The sequence below is a fragment of the Numida meleagris genome, chromosome 1, assembly GCF_002078875.1.
Source record: "Numida meleagris isolate 19003 breed g44 Domestic line chromosome 1, NumMel1.0, whole genome shotgun sequence".
Lineage (NCBI taxonomy): Eukaryota > Metazoa > Chordata > Aves > Galliformes > Numididae > Numida > Numida meleagris.
In genome coordinates, this window is record NC_034409.1 from 90510862 (window position 1) to 90537431 (window position 26570).

Below are 26570 nucleotides of genomic sequence, written 5' to 3' on the forward strand. Positions count from 1 at the left end.
AACACTGATACTCTTAGGAGTTACTTAAAATAAGTTATGCATCCTTCCTCCTAAGTGACGCATGGATAACCTGGAGAAGCTCCTTTGGACTGTTATTTTTAAATAAGCAGTTCTGCCTGGTGCTGGTGTGGGCTCAAAAACAGGAAGCTTGTACACTGCGTCTTTCCCTCTCTTTTTACAAGCAAACCGATTTAACATGCTGGTACTTGCAGTAGGCTTTAAAGGATTTTACTATTTAATGTGTATTTATTTGAAATAGCATTTGTTTGTTCTTAGCTTTTTTTTTTTTAATTAATCAATAATAGAATGTTATTTTTGGTATTATGTGCTGCTAGGCTGGCTTTGTGGTATTTTCAGTTCAGCCATACTTTCTTAAAACTGGGTAATATGTATTAGATCAAGCAATGGTTTCTATAATTTTATACTTCAATTCAGGAAGAAATATTTCATAACTTTCTCTGCAGTAAAAAGTCCATTTGACTGGTTTAAAGTTTCTTTGCAGATTCAAGATCATAGTACCATTTCTCCCCTGGAAGGGGGATTGTTGGAAAAACATCTGCTTAAAAAAGAACAAACTTTCACCTTTCTCATCATCAGATTAGTGCTGTTTTTTGTATTCAGTTACACAATCTCAAAATGCTGTCTGACAAATTGCTGTAATTTTTGCTCATTCCTTTGGCTTAGAGATGGGGATTTAAAGGTTATAACTATTAGACTAGTGGAAAGCCTTGTTTTAATAGAAGACGCATAGTATTTACTGCATGTTATCAGGTTTGATAATCCTGGCAATCAAAACACTTTTCATTTTTCAAGTAATACCTTGAATCCTTGAATACATTTGTCCCATCAATAAGTCCCTCAAACACTGTACCATGTTTTCAAGCTCCTCCATTGCAGTGATGACGCTGTACAAGGATGAGGGGAGCTTTCATAGTTATTCTACAGTTACTCTGTGTTTAAAAATGATTAGTAAGGGATTTCTAGGACTTGTGCACCCTGAAACACTGGGAGCATATTTTGAAACATCTCTGCCCTTCCTGCTGTACCTGAGAAAGGTTCCTTGCTTGAATCTCCCTTGAACTGCCTAGTTTTTTCTTGTAATCTTGGAGCTGGCTGTCATAGGGAGCCAATAAATCAGTGGGTGATGTAGAACTACACCAGAGGAGGGCCAATTTTGTATTCATTTTCTATGAAACCCTGATGAATTTAAGAGTTGAAGATGATAAAGATCCTCTCTGGGCCTTCTTTTCCCTGGAGAAGAGCTTAGACCCCTAAATCCTTTCTGGCATGCTACAGTGGAGGGTGAGTGAGCAAGGTTTTCTGCAGTACTAACATTGATTTGTTAATAGAATACCAATTATTTCATTATCTTATTTGTTCTATTTTAAATCCTATAAAACTCAATTATTCAAGACAGCTACTGATTAACATAATGCTTCAGCATGAAACAGTAGTAGTGCAACAATAAATATCTGCTTAATGCATTTTTGTAATAAATATAACTGTTTTTTAGAGAGGCAATTACATGACTGCTTGCATTAATTTTTGTTGGAAACGAAGTATGGACAATCTTATTAATGTAATGAATATAAGCTTATAGCTAGCATTACATGATGGGGAAAGTGAGATTATTAGGAAGACTTTGTGTGCGTATATGGAGCAAGTTATCCTTAAGTACCAATCAGCAGATAAATTTGCCAAGCAAGCATGTTTTATGGACTTGACTTTTTTCTTTTAACTAATCTGCTGGACTACTGGTTTAGGCAACCAATAAGGTATCTAATGAAAATGTTTAAGATAACTTATTTTAAAATGAACTTTTCAGTAATAAGCCAAGTAAGCGGAAGTACCAAAATACAATCCCAATCTGGTAATAGGGCTTGTAGAGTACATAGCATGACTGTGGGCACATTTTCTGTTTTCCGGGTATGCATGCTTAGATTGAGAGTTCACATCCAAACCCTTCAGGCTTGTGTTAGTAGGACAATCATAAAATATCCTGAGTTGGAAGGGACCCATGAGGATGAAGTTGAACTTCAAGATGTCAGTGATCCTGCCTGCAGTATAGAAGTACTAACACTATGTCTTGAGAAATCATCTTCATTAGGGCTAGAAAGAACTTTTACTTAGGAAATCCTATCAGTTTCTCCTAAGCACAGTTTTGCTCTGGGCTCCTCTGAATAGGCATGAGGGTTGGGGCACGGAAGCAAGTGTCAGAAGCAAACTCCACTGCAATGCACGTTAAGGTTTAGAGCATGCCAGTGCAATATTTCTAAAGTCTGAGCATGCTGATACTATTCAGCACTTGAACAAAAGAAAAGTGAAATAAAGCAGAAACTGCTTATTCTGTGGAAGATTTGCAAAGGTTCCTTAACACATGAAATTACATATTTTGTGTTCTGAACAAAGCATGAAGAAATGTGGGGGTTGTGACTGACAAATTTCAGTCCTAGAAACAGTAAATTTTGAACATTTATCAAGAAAGATCTTGAAAACTGAAATGGTTGAATGATGCTCTTTCTTTTCCATGGTATCTGGTTTGAGGTGCAAAATGAGATGAATCTGTTTATAGTCCTTACCAAAAAAGAATGAAGTGTTCTCAATATTTTTCTCTATCTAGGGACATTAAGGTTGCCATTTGAGGGAGAAAAAGAAACAGAGAGGTTTTCAGGTCTCTCCTGAATAGAGAAACTGCTTTGCTTGCTAAGAATAAACTTTGTTTCTTCTTCAGTCTCTGAAATCGAGCAGCTTGACTCTGCCTTCAGATCACTGCAGTCTGAGTGAGCACAGGTGCAAATAAGAAAGCCAGCAGCATGAAGGCCATTCTCACTGTTACTGCTGTTCCTCAGTCTTTCATGGTTATCTGACTCCAGGTCTCAAACAACATTTTCTACATGAGGCACACTGAAGTGAAGCAATTAGAAGAACAGAACAAATACGAACAATATCTTTCTGCTATTCTTTGGGGTAAAGGTATGATTCAAGGTTGCCATAAGCAAGCTCCTTATGGCATGAGAGAGCTGGCTCGGATCTTCTCAAGCGTAGGAAGAAATGTGACTAATGCTACCTTGAGGGTGAAGGGGAGGTGTAGGTGGGAGAAACTGATTTAGGTTGGAAAGCCAGAGGACAATTGGGCTGCTTCCATTAGGGCAGGGGCAATGGCAGCTGCTGTGCTGGGATGAATTTTCCTCCCTTGGCTGCTGGAGCTGCCAGCCCAGAGCTGTGGTGACTGGGTTTGTTAGAAACGCTTCTGGCATAGAAAAAGTGGGCTGTGTCCAGTTTGTTATCCTTGGCAGCCTGATGTCCTAAGCAAACGGCAGCACTTAAAGTTATAGCTGGCTGTGTCTTGCTATGGGTCAGTAGCAGAGACAGGAATAACACAGGTCTTGTGGCACTGTTGGCTCAGAGCTTTAATGAGCAAATGGCCAAGCACTCAACAACTTCTACAGAGCTCAACTGAAAAGTGTCCTTCTCCTACCTTGGTCATGAAGTTCTAGGTGAATAGAAGGACAAGATACTACTAAGGAAATTAAAAACACAGAAGCAGAGTGCTTTTTGTTCTTCCATTTCTGAAATGTGATGAGACAGTTGCCATAGAAATGCTATTCTTTGCTTGATGCATTGTGCACCAGTTCCAGAAAACCATTGGTGCTTGTCACAAATAGCTTTTCACATTTAAATATCTCAGAGTAATGTAAGGGAAAATGTCCCTGTGTTTTCTTATAGAAGATCGGATTCTATAGGATCTGTGTTTACTAGAAGGCAAATATTGGCCATCAGTTCTTATGAATGGTCTTCAGATTGAATGTAACAGTGGTTAATTTTAGTTGCAAGAAAAGTTTAGCATATGTTTTCTCAGAAAAAAGAAATTGCATCTTTTAGGATGCTTTTGATAGAACTGAGCATGCAAATATGCTTGATTTATATTAACAGTCTATAAAGCTTGGTTCAGAAGACTATTTTAGCTGTTTGAAAAAATGTAATTGGAAAAAGTACTCTGTGAAGAAACAGTTTTCAGTTGATAATAGTCTGAGATATTCAAACCTTTATAAATACAGCCATACAGTTAGTGTATTACTGAAGATCTGATAGCAGGGAAAAAAACCTTTCCATTGTTTTTGTGGCTGATATTTACTTACTACCATCATGTGCTCTGCCATGGCAGGAGGTAGTAGCAGTTGGATAGAGAGAGCACTGAGTGCATAGAACAATGCAAGCCCTTGGTCTGCTTTCCTGGTTGGCACACTGTTCCACAGAGACCAGCTGAAAGCAAACTCCTTCAGGGAGAAGACAGTCATTCGAACAGCAAAAGCCAAGCTACCACAGGGAAGCATAATGACCTGTACCAACCAACCTGTTGAAGTTACATTTAAGGAAGTGGAGGCTTGAAAGTACTTCACAGATGAAAGAAGGATTCAGTTCATGGCTACGCTTAGTGGCTTACGCTATTTACAGATTTTTGGCAGCCAAGCAGCAAGTCTATAGATTTTTTCTTTTATTCAGAGATTTAAAAAAAGATAAGAAAATTAAATTTAATTTGTGGGAGCAAATCTGTTTATAGAGTAGACTTCATGGCTAATGAAGATAGGGTCAATTACTGTTGTCACAGAGCTTTCTGGACAAGCTCAGCATTCTTCAGCAGCCCCGTGCTCAAGAACAAAGACTTAAAAAAAATAAAAGACTTTGGTGCTTTCCCTTTTTTATAGTTAGATTTGGAGTGACATAATGAATTACTGCTGACATAAAATTATCTGGCCAGATGTATGTGCTGTGTAACATACAGATGAAGGGCTTCCTCAAAAGCTGCAATGAAGCTTGCTACTGCTGTGCTGCACTTGTCTAAAAGGATCTTTCTTGTCTCTCAAGCCTTAAAAAATGAGGGTATGTCAGCTGCAGGCTAGTACCTTAATTAATGGGAAGGGTAAGTTTATGTGAGAGTCTAGGTCAGAGATTTAGTGTTCCCTTCTCCTTTCCATGGAGTCTGCCAGCCACTATAAATTACTATGGTATCCACTGCTATTCTGATTGGGAAGAATGAGCTTTACAGCAAGGCAGCATCCAAACCATCCTTGGGACACAGCAGTCCAGCACTTAACTTGCTTTAGGGCCTCTCTGAATAAAGGAGGTGACTGTCACAACCTTGTTCTCAGTCTCGGTGCCTCCCAAGTGTTCTGCATGAAGGTTTTTTGATTCTGTTCTGCTTTGCTGTACTTATTAATTTTTTTATATTGGTGCAAAAAAATGCAATAAAAGTATGCTCAATTCCTATAGTGGCAAGGAGAGGAGCTAATGGTTCCCCTGTGGTTGAGTCAGCTGAGCAGAAGTTGTCATTGCTGGGTGATGCTAATGCTGTATGAATACGCTGGGAGCATGGAGCCCAAATGGAATGCCTTTAGCTGCTGTGTGGTCAAGGTGCAGACTGCAGACCTGTGATCAGAAGCCCTGGATATGCCCTCTGGAGGGATGCCAGTGCTTGGCAAATTGTCTAAGAAGCAAAGTGCCAATTGACATCTAGTTCATTATAGGACAGACTTAATTTTGCAGTATTGATTTACAGAAGCCAAAAGCCACAATGAAGTTTAGTACTCTATTTCTTGCAGTTACTGTAAACAAACATGTCTGTGTGGTGAGAACATAACTACTTGTTCAATATTTCACTTTAAAACAGTTTTTTTTTTTCCTAGGAGTAGTGCTTTTATTCATTGTTGTACAAGAAATTGAAGACTTATATTCTCAACATCAATAATGATCCCGTTCTCAACTTTTTGACCTCTGGCTTACCAAATATAATCAATTGTGATAACTGAATCACTTGAAATAACCAGCTGTCTATCCTGTAACGGCCAGATGTGAAGGCCTTAAATTTGAGGGCTCTTAGTTCTCCAAGGCAAACTACATGCTGCTGCTAGCATCTTGAAAATACTTATTTCAGTTTGTCAAGTGAAGAATGGCAGTCTATTGTCAACTCTCTCTCTACTTCTCTGCTTTCACGACCGGGGACAGGACAAATCTGTCTTACTGAAAGGGATAAAACTACTGTCAGCTGGTAAGTGGATCTGGTGGCATTACTGTCCCTATCTGGACAGAATAAATGCATATTAGTAAATGATGACTAACAGTCAGACTCTTTGACTTGTATGTTTTTTATGTTTTTACATTACCTAACACTAAAGCCCTTTAAACACTAATTCTCAATGTCAGAGCTTAATGTTATACTCTGCTTAAAAAAAAAAACAAACACACAGACAAAAAAAAAAAATCCAAAGAGAGAGAGAGAGAAAGTATGGCAAGTCTAAGTGCCTTGTCCTACCTCCCACAGGAAATGGACAGGAAGGAGCTCAGAACAAATTTCTAGATCTTCTTCACCCCAGCCTGCACTCTGCTTGTGATGCTCCCTTTGCCCTGCCGATGGAATGTGTTTTCCAGAAGAGGAGTTTACATCATTAGGAGTGCCAAACATAGAATCCGCCTTCTAAAAGACATGAGACAGAGGAGTGCTTTCTAGTGGGTATGCTTAGCAGCTTGAGTAAGCAGAACAGTCTTTTCTTAATTTTTTTCCCCTAGTTGGCCTTTTTCCTTTGGTTTGCAGTACTAACTATTCCTCCTAGTTAAAGGTGAGATTTCCAGTAGTTTCATGTGTGCACGCCTGTAGTGCGGGGAGAGGAACAAGGAAACCTTCCTGGAAAGTGTACTGTCTCAGCAAGAGTCTGCCCTATTTCTGCCCCTTCCCTTAGGAATCAGTAAAAAGAAGAAGGATTTTGCTAACAGGGAGAGGCAACTTTTATCTTACTAGAGACCACAACCTGTTTGTTCTGTAAGCTGCAGCTCCATAGGGATCTCTTCCCTTCCATGCTCTCCTAAATATTGAAGCTTACACCTGCTTGATGCTTAGCAGTATTTTGTCTCTTATGCACTTGAACCTTCTTCTGTCATGGTCATTTCTTCCCCTAAGTGATATTCTAGATGTAATGTGTGCTGGATGTATGCGTGTTTAACTTCAGGCTGAATGCAGCTTGTTCCTAGAATCATTGACTGTCCTGAGTTGGAAGGGACCCATAATGATCACCGAGTTCAACTCCTAAAACAATTATGACCTACAAGAAATGGCAAGGCAACAAATTCAGTTCTGCAAAGTACACAACTGTCTTTTCTTAAAGAGATTAAAGTCTTCTGGCTTTTCAAGCCTTTGGTAATGCAGACTAAAGAACAGTGCAAAACTTCCCAATCTGCATGTGTTCTAAGTATGCTAGAAAGTCTGTCAGACTTCAGGGATGAATTGGTTACCTTGATGTACGCCTCTAAGTTGCTGCTATTGAAAACAACCCAATTGATTCTTACAAAGTGTTACAATATTTCTTACTCCCAGTCCATTAAAGAGTGTTTTGGTTTCTGGCCACCATCAACTCCAATAAGAAAAAATCCTGCCAAGAATATCACAGACTGTGCAGAACACAGGGCAGGGTCTCTGAAGTGGAATCGTCTAGCTCTCAATGTATGAAGACTGATACCCTTCCTGAGAGTGGGTGGTGTCTCTTAAAAACTTCAACTGAGAGGCAGCTGAAGCATCACTGTGATGCTTTGCTGACAGCTATCCATGGCTCTGTTAGCAGTCTGATTACAGCAAGGGCACCACCATTCCATGTTAAGATGCTTGAAGAAGAATTAGAACCAAAGGCATCAAAGATAACTCCAGCTCCAAAACACTTGATTTGTGACAGTTTGTTTACTTCCTTGCTATATTCCCTGATACCTTTTATTTTCCTGTAGCTTGAGGTCATGTTTTTCCTTTTGCCAGGAGCTGGACAAAACCTGACTCTGTTCTGAAGGCAGATTCTCAGAGCCATACGTATTGATCGCTCCTCTGATGAACAAAAAATTTTCGGAGCTCTTGAGATTGGACAAAAAAATATGGTCCTAGAAGATTATTTGGAGTAGGAAGAAGCACCATTTCTTGGTGACTCTGAGGAATTTAAAGCCTTCACCAAACAAATGCTTCTACCTGCCTGGAGTTTTTTGCTGCTCAGCAGGTGCTCTGCTCTCTGTTCGAGAAGCTATGTATACTTCAGCACCAGCACTCCTCCTTGCACAGGTTGTATCTGCAGAGAATGAGGCAAATTGTTGATTTAGGCCTTGCAAACAAGGGGGATGGCTTCGCTGAATGATGCTTGGAGTGCAGTACTCCAGACACATGGGCTGTAGGGATTGTTTGCCAGACCTGCTTTATGACAACATGAGAGGTAATGGCCTAAAGTTGCATCAGGGGAGGATGAATATCAGGTTGGATATTTGGAAATGTTTCTTCTCAGAAAGAGTGGTGAGGCATTGGAACAGGCTGCCTGGGGAGATGGTGGAGTTACTGACCCTGGGGGTTAGAGATGTGGCACTGAGGGACATGAGTTAGTGGACATGGTGGTGATGGATTGATGGCTGGACTAGATGATTTTAGTGGCCTTTTCCAACCTTTTTAATTCCATGATGCCTTGTTTTGACCTGCCTATTCTTCACCTCTTCATTGCCCACTGACTTTAGTAGGGTTAGTGAACTCCCTAAGAAACAAATAAATTTCCCTGTGAAGTATTTCCTTTTAACAATCAAACAGACTTTTTCTTGGATGGTGTTATCTGACCATGTAGTTGATGTGTTTTCTAGAAGGTGAAAAAGGTCAGCATAATCTTATGTTTATCTCCTGCCCTAGCACAAACACTAAAATATGGGTAAACAAAAAATACCTTTCTGCCAGATACTGTTTTGCTAAGCTTCCTACCGTGAAACCCTTGAAACCCTTAATCAAATGATAGCAACCATTGCACTTGCAGTGGGATGTTAAACTGGCATAAATTGGCAAATGAACAAAGTAGAGAACATACAGTTTCTAGTTGGGGTATAGCTTGTGCTTTGAAACTTGGTGAACTATGTGAGTGTTCATAGGCTGTGTGGGCAAGAATCACTCTGATTCATTATGTTGAAGTCACTGAGGGATTTCTGATGAAGATCGCCTGGTTAGGCACCCACAAGAATTGTTTGTTCCTTTAATAGTTGAACAATAGGTCCTCAAAGGAATGAAAAATGTAGTTTATGATGAGCAGAGTCAGAAAAGGAATTAGGTGGGGAGAAACTCACCAGTTCCCTGGAGGGTGTTTTAAGAAAAAAAGACTGCTGTAGGAGTTTTGCCAGGTTTTCAGTCTGAAGGCACGCAGTGAAGAAGGACTGAATCTGTGTGAAGATTTGAACTTTGCCAACTACTGATTTTGCAGCAGTCTGGTGGCCTTAAGAAGCTGGTGCGTCTTGTGAAGGATTTGGATGCTGTCCCACAGAGACTCAAAGGAGTAAATTGAGCAGAGCTCTATGAAGACATTATTTGATATGTTTCACATCTGGACTCCTCTCCTCCATGTGAATTTAGGGAAATCTTACAAAGATTGGAAGTCTTCCCTGGAAGTATTGTTTTTAGAGTTATTGGTAATATTTATCATTCTTTCAAGGATTATGATTATGTATTATTTGAACTGTATGTTTACAGGCACACATGTGTTCAAGGTAGTGAAGGCAAAAGAAGAGATTCGTGCAATCTCTGCATATAAACTTATTTCCTTCTCTTTACCGAAAAAATAGACATTGCTCAGATATGCATAATGTGACTCGATAATGATTGTAGGTAACTGTAATTGTATGGATTTTATATATAAAATTTGGGCTTTCAGCATTGGCCTATGACTAGGATGCATTGGAGGCAGGGGAATAAGTAATTGAAATGAAGGCACAGATCTTCCTAATATTCAGACTCTATAATAAAAAGTTATACTAGACACAACTGCTTGATTTGTGGAAAATTCTTAAAATTTTCTGATTGGCTTTTCCTATATGTTGTACCTAGAGTGTTTTTTTAAAAGTAGATATTGTTAAGAACAGCTACTACTAAGCTCTCCAAGATCTCAAAGTACTCAAACATTTTCCCATGAGATGCTGCAGATGCACTCACAACCAGTCAGAAAAACATTATTTTGTTAAAATGTGGTCTTAACAAACCTAATTTCTGCCAGCCTATGCCCTTCTCTCCTTGCTTTGAGTGGAGGGAATGGAGATGCATAGGAATTTGGTCCTCAGCTTTCCTTCCTTTTCATTTAAGACTGACTGCTGACAAGGGAACACAGAAAAACTAGCAAAATAAAAAGCAGCCCCAATGCACACATGGAGGGGGAAATACTGTTTAACAGAGATCTCTTGTTTCAAGAAATGTTGTTGCCTGTGACATGATTTGCCTTTCAGCTTTGTTGTCAGTCGGGTGTGGCCATGTATGGGGGAAATGGCCTCTGTGTTGTTCATCTATTCTTAACAAAAATCCCCAGAAAAATTTGGTATCTTTTGATATTTCTCTCTTTCCCTGACTTGTGATTGTATGTTTGTAAATAAGGTCAGTACTAAAAGCGACAGCATTTCCAGCACCATGCATGCTGTGTTTAAAAAATGTCATTGATATTATGTGGAGATGAATATCAATCACAGTTTACACAAGTGTTCAATGGAAATGAAATGAACTGCTTTCACAGAATTATTTACTGGTTCCTTCTCTTTGTGGTTTTACTCTGGATTATCCACTCTCCTTAGAATACTTTTTTCCCTGGCTAAGAATTCTATGAGAATTGCCCCCCGTTAAGGGAACAACACTGAATGGGAAACTCTAAGAGAACTGAACCAGAGATTCATTACCTGTGAATATCAGAAGGTTATAAAAAAGGAGATTGCTTGAAACTAATCTATCTACTGATTTGTTAAACAATAGATGTTTTCTGTGGTATTTGTGAAATTCATGTTGCTCATGACAATGGGTGATTAGTTGTATTTATCATTAAAGACATTGCTCAAAAAGGCAAGCTTCAAAGGGGCCACATATCAATGCGTGTGAAGCCAAGGGAAAGGACAGATAGATGTGTAACCCTTTTTGCTTTGAAGCATAGCTACCCAAATAAGTAGCTATGTGACACTGCAGCTGTATTTAGACATTTCCTTATTCCAATGCAGTAGTGATTACCGCCGTGTGGAGTGGTATAGAGTGCAATGTTTAGATCCAGAGTATTGCTTCAGCCTTTGAATTCACTAGAGATTCTGTCAAAATGGGAACTTTGACATTGCACAGCAATTCTTGCAAAATTGCATAGAGTAAAAGAGCAAAATTGTGATGAAGCCTGAAGTGTAACTAAATTCAAGCAATAAATAGGCACATAACTTTAAGATTGTCTCCCGTGTGCTTTGGTGTCAAAACAAATCTAGCTCTTGTAGAAAACAGGATCACAAGAAAATGGCAGATACAAAGCTTCTGGCTTGAAAAATGTTTCTAGCACCAGGTACAGCTTCACATGACCTGGAACACATACTATATATGGCTTATCCTTCCTTCACAGCTAGAGAACATTCGAAAAAGGGAGACATGACATGAGTTTTGTCATGAGCAGGGAAAGATGTGAAGGCTACATTCTTCTTTAGATTGCGACAAAAAAGAATCTGGTCCTCTTCTAATTCTAGTGCTGTTAGTTTGGGTTCGTGGGAGACAGCTGGCATATAGCTCAGTGGCTTATTTATTCTGCACTGGCCTCATGTTGTGTGCGCTTTGCTAACCTATTCCTAGGCTTCTGCTCTTGGATGAAGATCCATATTTCAACAAAATTACAATCATGCAACACCTACATACTTCTTGGGGATACTGTTGGTATCAGTCTCTTTGCTGTCAGTAAATCAGTAGCTAGCCTACAGAACTTCTGTTAGGTCTTACATCTGTGATGCTCTTGATAGCTCATCACTTAAGAGCAGAAATATATCCATACAGTTTCATAAAGGCCAATTACGTGTTTCAGAAATAATTTCAGTAGTTGTTCTTTTATATTACAGGCAGGATTTAGGCCTGATTTATCTTGATAATCTGTTGTTATTCATCATGTATTACAAGAACTTATGGTCGAAGGTATCCTGCTTTGGAGACTTTCCCTCTGAGGTGGATTCATCATAGCTAGAATTTTATTATCTATATAAAGATGCATATTTCCTAAGTCAGGCATATTATTTGCTTGTAATACAATCATACCTATTACCTGACATTTATTGAGTGGATTCTCAGAGGGAAGAAAAAGAATTCTCACTTTCACCACTGGTTGTTCATGGTGACATTTTTAGCTACAGGTTGGTCTTGTTAACTGATCATTTAAGGTGTTGACTTATTTACTGATGGCAGAAGTAATATTTTTGTCTCTGACAGCTTTAGAACTTGAAAGAAGTATGAGAATCTCCCTACTGATCCTTCAAGGTATTAACTAAGGATGTATTTTCTGCGCACTGGGTAAAAGCATAGAGAAATCTTTTCTTTCTTTCTTTTTAAATTATTTTTGAAGTGCTTGCTTCATGGTCACTAGAAACTCCTCTTAGCAGCACCTTAAGTTCTTTTTCCTTGTAACGGTCTCTCAAATTTTAACTAGCTCAGGATTTTACTGTAGCAGTAGATGAGCCATGTTATTTAGAAAGAAATGTTTTACATGCTAAAAAGTGTAAATGAGAACTCCTCTGTATGCATTCTGTTGGAATTCTTTTACTGTTTAAAATGTCTGTCTGCATTGACAGCATCAGAAATACTGGCTTTAGCTCAGCAGAAAGCCCTTCCAGGTTTATATGCTGCTTCTCGCCATGCAATACCATGCCTCTGGCCATGCAGCCTCATTGCTTCCCTCCCCCATGCAGCCTTTGAAAAATGTGTGAGCTTTCTCACCTCCAAGCTGCTGCTCTCTCAAGTGTACAAATCCATGTACTTCTAGATAGTGTGTGTCAGAAGCACATGGTTGTAATTTGTACTTTCTTTCATTCACAGGAAACCACACTGTTAAGTCGTGTTACTGGGAATTAATCATAGAATCATAGATTCACAGAATCATAGAATGGCCTGGGTTAAGAAGGACCTCAAAGATCATTGAGTCTCAACCCCCTTGCTGTGGGCAGGGTTGCCAACCACTAGACCAGGCTGCCCAGAGCCAATCCAGTCTGGTCTTGTATGCCTTCAGGGACGGGTCATCCACAGCCTCCTTGGGCAACCTGTTCCAGTGCATCACCACCCTCTGAGAATTGTTGCTGATCATCTTTCATTTATAAACCAAGTTTGTGGATGATGATGACAATCTCTTAACTCACCACTCATCTTTCTGCCTTCACGTATCTACTCATAAAAATTCAAGCACTTTTCTAATTTGGGAAATAAGACTAATTTTATTCACAACATTCTGTTTGTACTGGAACATCAAGGAAGAAACAAATGTCACTTTTTTCTTTGTCCCATGCAACAGTACAGATTGTAAACACAGGGCAAGATTTACTCAACTCTGGTCTCCTGAGATGTTATTCAGAAATGCTGTCTACCCTGAAGCACACATGAATGCTAAGACTGTGCTATGAACTAGCCCCTCAGCAGAATGCGCTCTCAAAAGACAGAGGTTCTGAACTTTAGAAATGAATGTTGATCCTTTTGAGGATGCCGAAAGAGTTTTTAGCAGTGGTGATATGGAATGGTCTTTACAACTGTCCTGGTTTCAGCTGGGATAGAATTAATTTTCTTTCTAGTAGCTGGTACGGTGCTGTGTTTTGGATTTAGGATGAGAATAATGTTCATAGCACATGGATATTTTAGTTGTTGTTGAGTGATACTTACACTATATCAATAATTTTTCAGCTTCTCTTGCTACCCCAACAGTAACGAGGCTAGGGTGCACAAGGAGCTGGTAGTGGGGACATAACCAATACCTCTGACCTGGATTGGCTAAAGGGATGTCTCATACCCTGTGGCATTATGCTCAACAATAAAACTGGAGAGAATTGTCTTCTGGGGGCAGCTGCTGCTTGGGGACTGGCTGGGCATTTTCTGAGAGTGTGGTGAGCAATTGTGTTGTACATAACTTTTTTTTTCTTTTATCATCACTATTATTATTTTCCCTTCCTTTTCTTTCTTATTAAGTGGTTGTGGTGCTGAGCTGCCTGCTGGGTTAACCCACAACAACTTGTTCCTTTCTTTGGCTTTGAAGCTATTGCAGTCTTTCTGATAAAATTTTCATCCACACTGCTCCCAAGAGAGAGATGGGAGCAAGGAGAGGGATATGTATTATTTCATCTGTGGCTTGTGCCATGCTTGAGCTTGTCTTCAGATATGATGTAGGTGTTTAGTCCTGAGCTATTCACAAAGCAGTTCTATTGAGATAAACCTTGGCAATTTTGGATGTTTACCCAGTGAATAGCATGCAAGCCTTTTGAACTTGTGAAACTTTCTGAAATAACAAGCTCTCTATGGAATGTCAAGTATTGTAATTCCTGCTTTGGGCTTAGTCAAATACCCTGAAATACTTTTTCATACGTTTTAGTAATGTTTTTGCAACATTACTAATTCTGATGTTATTCAATAAACTCAGAAATGTAAATCTGCAACCATAAGAGAGAGAGGATTGTGCTAAATAAGCCATTGCATATATGTTTAAGGCAAAACAACAACAGAATTCTTACAATTTATTTCTTAATTCTTGGCACTTATACAGATTGTGTGTCAGTAAAGCAACTTCAGTTAGAATCCTATCTTGTTTATATAAACAACTCCACTACTGAAAGTGATTTAAAAAGAAAAGGCCAACCTGCTAAACACTTATTTGAGACCTACAGTTACCAATCATGTAGTGCTTAGATCTGTTTTCTTAACCACACCCCCATGCTTAGTTTCTTCTTCAGCCTGTAATAACCACTTTGAAATATACTGCTTTATTTTACTTTCACCATTAACTACTTGCTTAATGTCTAAAGGTGGTTAATGTACATGATGGTCTGTATTCCATGCTACATAATTTTAAAAGACTTTTTGTTCCTGTTGCAAAGTCTGAGGGTAATCCTACAGATGCTTACTTTGAAGCATTGTTTGTAATATTGTTTATGGGAAATAGAATGAAAAGCTCACAGTACTTTTTCCTAACTTTTACAACCAATTGAAAGGCTAGAGAGATTTGCAGCTTTGCATGCTCCTGCAGGCTCAGGAAGAAAGATGAATTTACAGTTTTATTCTGCATGGAAGTGCTTGTTTCCTTAAACCTGTTAGTAGTGAGGCTCCTCTGGGTGGCCAAAGAATCGTAGAGGTAGTGGTTGTCCAGCTTGTTCTATGTACCTGCAAGACTGCTGACATTAGTGACCAGGTAAGTGATGGAATTGTTCAGATGAGTTAGGAAAATCCCCCATAACTGATACGTTACAATCTCTCTGGGTGGGAATACTGCACTATGCTCCTAGTGAAGTTTTTTCTAGTCTTCAGCCTGAACCTCTCAGTATGGTGTTTGTGGATACTGGCCTTTTTTATATTGCCTGCCACACTCAAAAACCATTTGGTTCTGTTGTCTTTGATACATTTCTCCAGGTAGTTGCAGACACTAGTGTATCATCCCTTCTCCAAAAGACTAAACAAACCCTGATTTCAGCCTCTCCTCCCAAGTCTTGGGCCCTGACAGTCTCAGGAAATTCTCTACATCCCTCTTGAACACATCCCTGATCTCAAACGTGGATTAAGTAATCCAAGTGTAGCCTTATCAGTACTGACTAGAGAGGGATCACCTCTCTCAGTCTGGCAGACATGCTTCCATTTAAGTGGTCATTTGCTTTCTTTGTGTCAAGAGTACATTGTTGATTGATATTAATCTGGGATCTGGTGTAACGTTGGGATCTTTTCAGGCTAATCAGCCCATTTTGTTTCCAACCTTTGTAGATCATGGTGTTATTCTTCCCCATGTGCAAAGCTTTTCTCTTTTCTGTGTTGAACTATATGATGTTTGTTTGCCCACTACTCAAAATTATGGCCAAACTACTTTGGATTGACGTTCTGCCTTCTGTCATAACAGCCACTTCCAATCTAGTATCCTTCAGGGTAATCCAGAAAAATTACAGGCAAGTTTCAATCAGATTTATTCTCATTAGGAAGATTTCTCTATCCACTAACTGTAGATGGAATTGTGAAAGATTTATTCTCTAATCTAAGGCTAGCTTTAGCAGATCTTCCCAGTAAAGAGTGTCTATCTGCTGTAGCTTTCAGAAGTTATGACAGCGGGGCATAGGGAGAGACTGCAACTTTCTTTTCTTTTTACCCTGCTATGCAATGCTCAAGGCTGAATAGAACAGAAGCTTTTTGTTTGCTAAGAAGTTCTTCTGCTTTGTGTCTGTTTCTGCCTTCCAAATATTCTATTTCATCTTTAATGTTTATGGCACACATTAAGCAGAGAACAATCTTATGACTGAACCAGCTCCACAGACTGCTAGCTTCATTACAGAACCTTAACTTAATGTTCAGACTGTTGGTGCATTAATAATTGTTCAGTATAAAATGTTGGCTTGTTTTCATGCCTTTTTTCCTCTATTAAGCTTCCATTATTTGTAAATAGAGTACCTCTTGGCAAGTTAACCTACACTGTGTTTTTCTTGTTAACCTTCCCTCTATATCATATTAACTACAGGTACTTGCAATTCTTCTCAGATTTTTACCAGACCTTCAATTTTAATATTTTTAGATAGTGAAACCCCAGTGGATATATTTATATGAGTATTCCCATCCCTTCCTTTGTTTCAGCAGCCTCTCTCAAAAATGTATTTTGCTATTGACCATGTAGGTATCGCTTGGATATATCTGCAGTGGTTCTCAACCCTTTCCCCCCCAGCTTGTTTGTATACTACCAAGAATCTCACAGTAGAAATGTAAGTCCTCATATAACAGCTCCACTGCTCTGCTCCAAAAGTGCGTTGCTTTTGTTTTTTGGTTCCTTAGTTGTTTTGAGTGGATCTCATAGAAGTAGTTTATGTAAGTGTTTACAGACCCCAAGATGAAAGTGGTTGTTTCATATGATAGGAAAGTGGACATGCATTGCTCTTAAGCTATTGCTTACTCTAGAGAAAGCAGTATGTCCTAAGTGGTGATAAGTGTATGCAATATATTCTGGATAGCGTTGCATGTAGGATTTGCATCAAAACAAGTATTGCCCACTGGATGCTAATATATATTATTTTTTTGAAAAAACACAAAAATATTTCACTTTGGTATAGCTCTTCAAACAGAATTTGCAACATGCCTCATTTTATCTTTTCTCCTACAAAGCAAATACATCCTATCTCCAGCCAGACTAGGACAAGGTTAAAAGGAAGATATTTTAACAAGTGAAGAAGTGTCCTACTACCAAGAGGGATTGCAGCAAAAAGGCACAAGGCTGATGAGTGAGTGGCTTGCTCTATCTCAGCAGCAGCAGTTTCTCTCTTCAGCCACTAACGCTCCTGGATGCAGCTGTATGAAAAGCCCACTGCTGAGTGGGAGTGAGCGTGACATTCTTGTCAGTAGGATCCAGAGCTAAATTAGCTCATCCTCTCCCTTTTCTTCCTTCATGAATTGCTGTGCTGTGGCAGTGTTAATGAGACACCAGCCTCATGCAGTGTGTCTTTCTACTGCCAAAGTTCAACAGAAGTTTAGTGATGCTTTCTGCAAGTGCATAGTTTAGCTTAAAATTATGGGTTACAATTTAAGATTGCTTCATTCATTATATGGTGTATCATCCTTGCTTATTTCTTTTCTTTATAAAAAAAAAATGGGTCACTTTAAAATGTTCATGGCAGTGAGATGCCTAGATATGCCATATGATGATCTGCTACCCTGCTCCAGCTGAGCATAAGTTCAAGTCAGATGTCAGATGATCCAACAATACCAGGGATGGTGTGGCCTGGTATTGTTAGCTGTCATGAACATGGTGCTTTGCTGGATTGACAGAAAAGGAACTTGCAGTTAGTAACCTTGAACGCTTCTGGAGTTATTCCCCCCCTGTGAAATGTGGAGCGTGTGTGAAAGAACAGAGCTTCACAAAATGGTCTCTAGATTGTTGGTGGTTGAATGACTCGGCAGCGCTTTGCTGCTCAGCTGGAATAAGTAGCTACTTCACACTACTCTGTAAAGGTTTTATCAGTGTTTTCTTTTTCAACTCCTAGATCCAGATTTTGGTTGGTACCAGGGTTAGGCAAGGATGGGTGTGCAAGTGTTACAAGCATAAGAAATTATGGAAAAACTTGCCTACAGAAAGGGCTTATTTCTAATTTCCATAAGTCAAAGATTTGTTGATGGCCAAAGAATGAGTAGTTCAGTTCCTTTTCAAATGATACACTTTAGATGTTGTATGGCTATTCCTTTTTTTTTTGTTTGTTTTCAATCTGGTCCATCCTGCTGCAGCAATGTTTTCAATCTTTTTAAAATTGGATAAGGTTTTAACTAAATAAAATTAGGATATTCAACACTGTTCTCAAGTATAAGTTCTTCCCCATGTTCAGACCCTAATTTCTAAAAAAGTATTTCTATAATCATACAATGTATTCAGTATTCCCACATGCATTCAGCTGAGGTACCTAATGGGAGACACCCGGAACCTGCAGTGTGCCTGGCACATGTCTTGCTGAATCCCAAGATTCATCACATCTGACCCCAAGCCAGATGCCTTAACCATGATCCCATCCATCTCCACTGAAACTAGGGCATGCATGAGCTACAGACTAAAAATCAGTGCTGGTTAACCCTGCTGATGATTTCGGTGAGGGAGCTGGTAAAAGAGCAGAAGCAGAGCAGTGCACTGAGGAGAGCAATTTTTAAATGCTTAATTAGAGAGTGTCTAAATTAGACTAGGAGCTTTCTGGAGTGCAGATCAAGTGTTTTTGCCTCTGATAGGATTAGGCCACTATGGCTACTTATGTCTGGTCCCTTGCAGACATGCTAGCGCTTTGAGTCCTCCCACTCCCCGGAGGACTGTAATTAAGAAGTTACTGTTTCCCAAGTGCACAATTATATTCTCTAAAAGCCAGTAACGAGCCCTTCGTCTGAAGTGTCCCAGGCTTCCTTCATTAGCATATTCTCGCTGATAGGTAGGTAGTTTGTTACACTTGATGATGTGCTGAGGATGTTTTGTCCTCCAGACAATTTGCTGAAATGCAAAGTCTTAGAGAGAGGATCAAAAGAAAGACATCAAGTAGACAAAATAAAAGCGTAAGCATTCTTGATAAGTATTTTTTGAACAAAAGATAAAAGATAAAAGATCTGAGTATTTGTTGAGTTTGTCTAAAAATGAGTGATAGGTTTCCAAGGGTGAGAAGCTTATGTTTTGCTGTTTTTTTTTTTTTTTATTTATTTTAGGCAGGGTTAAAAACACTGATTTTAAATAAGATGTTGGAAGAGAACTACTCAAAGAGACAGTCTCTCTGCTGGTGACAAAAATAAAATTCAAAGACTTGTTAACCCTTAAATCATCTTGTTTACACTAGCCATGAACTCAGTTAAATCAGTTGTACTTGTTGGCTTATGTGGAGGCAAAATTGGTTGCCTGGAAATTATGTGTGCAAGGTAATTATGTGACTTGTTTGAAGAACTGTTTAGAGCAGTAAATTGATTAACTCACTACACCGTTGCTATTGCTGCATCTGACAGATAATCATCTTTCTATCCTTTAAGGTACTCCCGTAACAGAAAATAAGTAACCCTTAGGCATGATCTTCCAATGCAGTCACAAAATGTTAGCTAAAGCTTCCTTGTTGGCATGTATGCTGTAATGCTACTTTCTGGGTGGGCATGGAGACTCCTGTATTCCCTCTCTCACTGCACCAACATCTAGACTTTCAATTGTGCTTCCTCTCTGCTTTCTCTGTTTGGACTATCCTTTTTTCTTTTCTTGGTGGTTTTCACTTAGCCCATGTATCTCAAATATGGTGCTCAAAGATGGATGAAATAGTCTGGGTGATTCATTAGTGTCTAGCAGAGCTGAAGGCTTATTTTTATTATTATTATTCTTTGTTATACCCTGGTTTATGTATTAAAGTAAAATTTCTTTTTCTTCAATATTGTGGCTGTTTCTAACTCGTGTCCAGCTTGTGATGCCTTAGGTTCTTCTCTACAGAGTTCCGCTTAGCTAGTCTTTTGCCACCCTGCTTTTGCAGGTTTTTATTCCTATCTAAATATATGTAGTGCTTTGAAATTCGCTAAGGACAATATCAGTCTCTTTCTAAATTGATTATTTATCCAGTTTTGCCACAATCACACTTTACTTAGGGCTTCATTGCTAGAAATGAGCCACAATCTGGACTCCCCTACTAGAGGAAAACACCTTTCTGTGCTTGGACCACAATTCAAGAAGAGGACTTAAAGCTCAGTAAGGAGATATTGACACCTTGGACCTTCATGGAAGGCTAAAAAATTAGGACTCTCCTAAGGAAAACAGAAAGATCATAGTTTTAAGAGTAGTTTCTTGCTTAATGTCTTTATGTAGTAATTTTCTGCAATTCTACAAGTCATGGCAAGTTTCAAGTATGTTGAGTACAAGCAAAATAGGCTGGTTCCGCACCAAGGCTTAATGGCAATAGCTTGAGGGAGAAAACAAAAAACAAACTACACAAAAATTAAGGAAACAAAATAATGAAGCTTTGTTTAGTAGATGATTCTAATAAATTGCAATTTAGCTAGTTAACATAATGAGGTAAATGCTATACTGAAAACTACACAGTACTTTCTTCATTATTTTATGTTCCAAAACGACTTTTGTAATCACTGCTACTGTCTGCCAGCATTTTAATCCTGGTTGTTGACGTGTCTAAAGTATGATGTCACTTGTAAGAACTAACTTGGAAACATGTAAAAGTACTGCAGTTATGTATTTTTGATACTGCCCCGTTTTTGGTTAGGGATGAATGAATCATGCACAATATTATTGTTTCACGGAATTGTGTTCAGACCCTCACAATTATTCATTACACGCATTGGGAGAAAGAATTTAAAATAACAGCGCTAAGTGAATTGTATACATCTTCACTGCAAATCTAAGATTAACTTTGAAGTTAAACTTCAAATGTTTTCTATAAATTCCTTCTGTTACACATACTAGCTAACAGTGATATTTATCATGCAAACAGAGCAAGTGTTTTAGTTGGAGTGTGCAGATCTCTGAATAGAATAAGGTGTACTACTCTATTTATCACAATAGTGTGAGTATTCAATAGCTAATTTAAAAAAGTGGTCAAACTGGCATTGCTATTACTATACAGTCAATAGAATTTAGTATTTTTATTCTGCATCCTGTTGATTTTCATGAGGTTTTGCATTTCCTGCAGTCTATTTCTACTAGTGTTGACAATATCTCCATTTAACTTAAATTCCTGCGTGTGGCTGAAAGGAATTTGGATTTGTGTAACAGAAGGTAAAAAGTCTAATTTAGGAAAACATTTTGAAGCGTTGAGTATACTGAAATAACATCCCACTCCTAAGATGACAAATGTTTTTATAGGACCAGCACTGCTGTCATACTGCAGTATGATGTATGAAATTATTGTATCTCTAAGTTTGTGAGTGAAGAACAAAAAGAAAAGTAGAGTTTCTACTTAATACCTTGGAGGTGAATGAATTTCAGAATGATTACACTAGGAAGATAATGCCTAAAATTATCCCCATACTTTCCATTGTACAATATGATTTTTGACTTTTTGCCTCTGCGTGCAAAAAATGTGTCATGCTGTATCTGTGCCTCTGCATGAACTAGAGTGGCTGGGTTAAGGAAAATGGTGTGATTTTGACACATTTAAAAATCTTACAGAAGTTTGAGAAAGTCTTCAAAACTTTGGGAGAAAGAAGATAGGAAATGGCAGTGAGGAGGAAGACTCATGGTCATCCCAGAATAGTCTTTCTTCCTGAGGAAGCACTGCAAGCAGAGTAGTGTGAGGAGAGAAAGTGGTGGAGAGAAGGGCAGGTTGGAAGTGGGTAGTTGTTAGTGTGAAAGCTGGAAAGCAATCCCTGAGTCCACCATCCCTAGGTTTTTCACTTATCAGACAACAGCTGTGACACCCAGTGACAAAATATGTATCAGTATTCTACTAGAAATAGACCCAGAGACATTTATATCCTAAGATGCTTTATTCTATACCATTAGCTCAGTGAAAAATGGTGTTAATGATTCAAGGGTGTTAAGCCTGTGTATCGAGGTGATGATGGTTCCAAGGGCTCTAACTGGTGCTGTTTTTGAAAGGAAGAAGGTTCTGCAAAATAATTTTATCAAGAGAAGACATTGAGTATAAGCTTACTTGAACAATCTTGAGATGGTGTTCAGGGTATAAGTCAGAATTTTATAGAGAAGGGAAGTTTGGCAGACTGCTGCCTGCTTGTTATAGAATCAAAGTGCATATAATGAAAGAGAAAAGAAAATAAAGATTTCAAGATGAGACATTTGCCCCGGTCCTAAAAGAATTTTAAGTGGTACTAGGACAGAGGGAGATTGATGATCTCTCTGACGTGAGTTCAGCAAAACTTGTCTCACTCTCAGTCATCTTCTACTCTTGACTTGTGAGAGACTGCATCTGATTTAGAAGGGGAAAGCTGCTTTGAAAAGCTGATATCCAGGAGCTGTGATCTCTAAGTAAAAATAAAGTGGTGTGCATTGCCTAAATCTCTGGTAGCGGAGGTCACATTCTTCTTAAGCTGAAATCATGCAGTGAGTAGATACTGGTGGCAGTGTCTTCCTTCTGTCTTCAAAATGAGGGAAGTGCTACAAGCTCACAAGGTTTTGGGAGAAGGCTTTCACTGTGTTTCTGAAGAAGTCTACAGTGCTGAACCCCACTGAAAAGGACGATGAGGAATTGAGTAATTCTGATGGGTGGTGAATGAGGCATAGTGGAAAGAATATTAGTCAAGAAAAAACAGTAGTATCTGCCTGTTCAGTGAGCATGGTCCCTTTGACCAAAAAGTGTAGCAGGATTCTGTGGGAAAAATAACAAAGGATGGCCCAGTGGAAGCAAGAGATGAAAGGAGAGATGAATTCAAGTTGCATGGCTGTTTTAATCTTGTTTTTTCCTATTTTTTGATCTCTTATCAATATTAATATTACAATATATTACTTTGTTGATGTAGAGTATATAGGGCATTTTGGGTCTTGCAGGGTCTTTACTGTATGCTTGGCAGGTACATGTATGTATGCAAACCAATAGTCTACTTACCTTCCCCCAAAAGTCTGAATTTTTTGCTTGTTTAAACAGTGCATTTTTGCAATGTGATGATTTTGATTTCAGGTAGAGCAGCAAAATGAATTATACAAAAACGTACTGTGCTAAAATTAGGAAGATGTGATTTGCAAGGAATATTTTCAGTTTCAGTGGGTTTCCTTCAAAATCTGCACTTTGGATGTTTAGAGTTGTTTATTTTACATTTCTAGGCAACAGAATCCTTCTTTGCTCAGTGTCAGAGAATAAGTTATCATCTGTCAGTGTGTCACTTCTAATTCAGAGTTCATTCTGAGGATATTTTTAATGATTTTTCAACTAGAAATATCACTCTGCTAGTTTGTTTAAACTCCTTGAATACTATTCCTTTCACTTAAAATTATTAAAGGAATTTTGTGGTTTTTACTCCAGCATCAGTGTATGTAAAACAGATGTCTTAAGTCTCTTTTCCTATATTTTTGCGTATAAATATCTAATTTATGTTACTATTGTATTATTAAGAATTGTGGAAAAAATAATTCAGAAATGACATCTATTTTTATTTAGCTATTGGTCTACTATTTATAAGATATAGTGAAGATTATCTGAGATTTCTAAGTCTTATATTTAATTCTATCTTACCTACAGTTTTGATGGACTGCTATTTGAATTTATCACTGATACCTGTCGTGTAGGGGAAACTCTTTCTTCTGAACATCGTGTTGCATCTGTAGTGCCTTTCCCAAATTCTGTTCCCAGCAAGCAATGTATACGGCTCCGATTATTCTCCCTTTGGTAGGAGACGTTGGAAGAACCTTTGGGAGGCTGTAAACTGATATGTGTCATAGAGCTTAACCTGTCATGTTTTCATTCTGTCTTTTCCCCCTTTCACCTTTTGTCCTGAGGATGTTCTGTCCTTGTGCAGTGACTGCATTGTCTTTTAGCTTCCTGTTTTACTCTAGGTCTCTGATCCTCTTAGAATCAATGCTGTGCATGTGTAGAACAAATCAATTTCTAACAGGGGAAAACCAAATATCAAAACCTGGAGAATTTTATGCCCAATCTGACTCCAAACAAATAGTAATGACACAAGGCAGCACTGTGTTTGTGTCCCTCCAGTAGTAGTCTTTGTTTGTTCAAATTCTTGCACCCTATGCTATAGGAAAGTCATGTAATGCAAGCATCGTAGTTGTAGTATGGCAAGCTAGAACATGGCTTTTCACATTCTTTTACCTGAAAAAATATAAGATAAGAATAATATATAACTTTTCCCAGTGCCACAAGTGCTAATAGCCTGGGAACATCAGGGAGGACATACAGGCTCAAATGAAAGATTTCTTGGTTTGTATCATGGCTCCAGCGTTTCCTACTACAAAAACTGGCAAAGAAACAGGTGCTACTGGTGCTAAGTCTGGCACGAATCATACTGATGTCTGCTTTCAAGTAGGAAGGAATGCTCTTCATGTGTGGGAAACACATCAAAGGAGATTGGCCTGGGGTTCAAACCTGCAAAGTTTACTGACTTCAGCTCTTGTGATGTCTCTGAGAAAAATCATGCAGAACTGTATGGGTTGACCTCTGCAGATCATCTAGTTCAACTCCCCTGCTAAAAAAAAAGTTAATTTTAAATAGAAACTGGAAATAGTGAAGCTTAAAGGACAGCTTGAAAACGTTCATGGACACAAAATAATCTACATTCAGTAATGTTTCCATTGTAAACCTAATGTGTTAAAATGAATTCATATTTACCGTATGATATCTGAAAATAATATTGAGGGTGCATTATCTGTTTTGGTAATGCAGTGCTAATTTTAGCTGTCAAAAGGATAGAGTCAAAGACATATAAGAGAATATAATTTCTGGAGTAAAATCTAATGGGACATTTGATTTGTTTATGTTCTTTTTCTTCTGAAAAAGTCATTTTGAAGTGGATAATGCATTTATGTAAGTGCTGGTTTTCTGATCTCTTTCTAAACATTCTAAAAGCTTTTTTAAGAAAGGTTTTTTTTTTTTTTAAAGCACAATGGAATGGTAGTATGCATTTTTTTGTTGTTGCTGTTTATCTGGTTGGTTTTTTTTTTTTTTGCCCAGTGTTAAAGTGCCTGTGGGAAGGTAGTCAAAGGAAGAGAATTCAAAATTCAAATTGTCTCAAGTAAAATTCATATTGTTGTGACAGACTTGTGCTTAAAATATTAGATATGTCTTTTATGTAGAATGTTCGGGGCTGCAATTGTATTAGCTGCTCCTAGATGTTTATCACAGGGAAGGAGAATCCTAAACTTGATAAAGTTCATGAATTTTAATTTCCACTGATAATTTGATTATATTTCAAGATAAATCATTTCATTTAGATCTGTTTAGAAATAGGATGTGCAAGCAAAATCCTCTAATCTAGATTTTGTACTCAGTATAAGGCATATTCCTTTTTTGAGGCTCAAAGTAACAAATTTGTGCTTTAGCTGTGCTAGGTAAATTGCAGAGGAATTCCACTGGAAGTGGTGGAGCTATCTGAAAGCACGTTTTTAGTAACAAAGGACTATTGCAGAATTGATGAGGCTTTGAAGTTGTTAAAATTGCAGTATTCATTGTCACAGGATACTGAAGCAGTCAAAAACAGAACGAAGTTGGTAAGGGATGGTGACAGATTCATGGAAAAATATATGCAGTCTCCAGCTTTGAACTTTGAAGCCATTTTCAACACTAGTGCTCTGACATGACTGTGCTTGAGGCTTTGACAAAGGTCTGACCGAGTGCCAGCATGTTGGTTGGGTGTCCCTGAAAAGAATCCAGGTGGTGATATGGAAAAATCTTATTTCTGTTGGTTCACAGTAGTGAAATTTAAAGGACATAACATGAACTATGTTCAATTTAATGTTGTAGGATTCTTGCAATCAAGCTGGAAAGCTTTTGCCAGATGGTTAATAGACTCAAAGAATGCTTTTAACCTTGGAGAACCAGGCTGAATGCTTTTTTTTTCTCCCTTGTTGATTTGTTCTGCAGCAAACAAATAGTGTTTGGCTTGGGATGATGGCAGACTGAATCCAGTGGGATTGGCTTAATTATGGAAAAAGAAGCCTAGTTATAGCTGGGAACTCAAAAGTGTCACATGCAACTTGCAGTTACACAGCTGAGGAAAGTATCCATTTCCCATTTAGTGGTGGTTTCTGTAGTGTGGTTAGCTGGTGACCTCAGGCATTTCCATCCTTCAGCATCACTATTTGTTCCACTTGTCTCTGCTTTTATTTTGCCTTTCTTCAACTGAGAATAAGTGAGAGCGAGAGTCATTATGATTATAACACTGCTGTACCAGAACTCACACCACATCAAAGTACAAAAGCTGTCACTTAACATGAGTCATTCTGTGTGTGCATCTCGTGAGTGAACAACTGAATGAGAGATGCCAAAGTCTGCAAGTTATCTCAGCACTTCAGTTGAGTTCAAGGTACAAAAAGTCTCTACTAAACTTTATTGTACGTTTTTTCTTCTCTGTGTTTTGAGTTTTCACAGTTACATCATAAAATAAGATGCAGAACTTCTATCTTCTCAATATT

The 26570-nt window shown here is 38.4% G+C and overlaps 1 protein-coding gene across 2 annotated transcripts in view; it reads right to left on the reverse strand.

Moving 5' to 3' along the window:
* HTR1F (5-hydroxytryptamine receptor 1F) overlaps positions 1 to 26570 on the reverse strand; it is a 114712-nt gene that overhangs the window by 24693 nt on the left and 63449 nt on the right. The window lies entirely within an intron of this gene.